Source organism: Canis lupus, chromosome Y, assembly GCF_048164855.1.
Source record: "Canis lupus baileyi chromosome Y, mCanLup2.hap1, whole genome shotgun sequence".
Lineage (NCBI taxonomy): Eukaryota > Metazoa > Chordata > Mammalia > Carnivora > Canidae > Canis > Canis lupus.
This window is the reverse complement of record NC_132877.1, coordinates 8,445,230-8,447,284: the sequence shown is the minus strand read 5'-3', so window position 1 is coordinate 8,447,284 and position 2,055 is coordinate 8,445,230.

Below are 2,055 nucleotides of genomic sequence, written 5' to 3'. Positions count from 1 at the left end.
CAGGCCCAGGGCGCGGAAGAGGGTCCTGGGTCGGGAGGCGAGAGGCTAGGACACGTGATTGGCGAGCTGAGGCTGCAAGGGGGAGGCCTCAGCACAGAGGTGTCACCACGCTCCCCGGGAACCCCCAACCCCGTCCCCGTGTCCCCCATTTGTCGGCAGGTGCAGGAAGTCACCTTTCCCAGTGCCTGCCGCAGGATCCTGCTGTTCTTTGGCAAGAACTCCTACTTCCAGAACGAAGTCCTCGTGAAGGAGTATGTCGTCAGTGCTGCTGGTAAGACAGCTCGGCATGACTGCCTGCCGGCCGGCCTGCCTGCCTGCCTGCCTGCCTGCCGGCCTGCAGGCCTGCCTGGAAGCGGCGGGTGGACGGTGGAACCGGGTTCACCGTGCAGCACCGTCTCACGTGCCCGTTGCCCTGCAGGCTACAGAGCGTCGCACTCCACTCCCATCCAGTGGTCGCAGCACTACGAACGGGAGGCCTACCGCCGCCAGACCCACGACAACGGCCTTAACTTCTTCAACTGGTTCTGTGGCCACCACCTTGCCGGGTCAGGCAGGATCGCTGAGGTGGGGCCCTGTGACAGACTGGGTCAGTGAGCTCGCTGGGTCCCCCAGCTGCTCCGGGTGGGGATGTGAGTCCCGCTCTCTGTTTCCTGCCAGCTCATCATGGATGACCTGTGGCCCAATGTCCTCAAGTACTACGAGAGGAAGAAGGCGCCGGGAGAGGGAAGCCACAGGAGGACAGGTGAGGAGCCGAGGGTGTGGGCGTGGAAAGGGGGGATCTCGGGGGACTTTGGCTGACACACTGAGGCTGCGGGTGGCCCTGACGGGGAGTGACCCCAGGTCAAGTTGGCATCATCCCCCTGAACCCGGGAGGCTGGGGAAGGGCCGTGCCAAAGGGCTCGTGCCTGGGGAAGCTCAAGACATTGGGAAAGGGCTCTGTCATTGCAATGAGCCGTGCCAGAGAAACAAAGCCAGCCGAGCCGCACCGCCTGTGCGAATGGTCCTGGCGGGGCCCTGAACCCCGTCCTCCGGTGCCCGAGTACCGCCAGACGTGTGGGCACGGCCAAGGTGTCCCTGCCGCCCTTGACACCGTGCGTAGGCGAAACTTTGCAACGAGGCGCTAGGCGGGGGTGGAATCACTGCAGCGATCCCCTCAGTCTCCATTGGCGTCCCCTCCGCCGCCCAAAAGGCACACAGAGAACCCTGGCCAGCATGCCGACATTAAGGAGCACGAGTTTGAATTGCGTGGGCGCGTGCGTGGAGGAAACCTAAAGGCAGAACCCCCCGTGCTCGTGGGGGCGCTGCGGGGGCCAGGAGAATCATAGCCATTGGAGCCAGGCCGAGAATCACTCGTGCGTCGGCCCCTTGGCCCAGAGACCATACAGACTTGTGTCATGGCCGCCTGGCTGTCTGTGTCTCTGCGTGTACCTGAGGCCCTGGGTGTTTCTGTCCCTGCCAGGGAGCTTCAAGATGCCGAGATGAATATGAGGCGACGGCACACTTGTCCACAGCCGTCGCACACATACAGATGGATGCCAGCGGTCAACACGGCTCTCCTGCAGAGGAGATCACTGAGGACAACGCTGTGGTGCTGACACGTCAGACACATGATGGGGCTCCAGGAGCCATGTAACTTTCATTAAAAGTTAGAAACACAAGATCCTGTGTGTGTTTGTGTGTATGCATCTCACTAATCAATCAATCAATCAATCAATCAATAAACAAACGAACGAGAATTTGAGTAAATAAAAATAACCAAGATGAGCTGGGCGTCTGAGTCCGTCTGCCTCTGAAGGAGACCCCAATTCTTTCCTTTCGGGACCCAGTGCCTGTACTGTTGCAACGGGGTGCACTACTTGTTTGGTGGCGGCCCGAGGCGTCCCATATGGTTCCAGTCAAGGAGGGGCAGGGAGCATAGAGGCCTCAGGGACTCAGCAGACCTCGCAGAGCGCACGAGGTCTGGCCCCCGATCCCGCTGAAGGTCCGCACACTCCACACCACCCTGGCTGTGTGGCTGAGGGTGGTGAGTGGCAGGAGAGCCTGTGGTGGATGGGG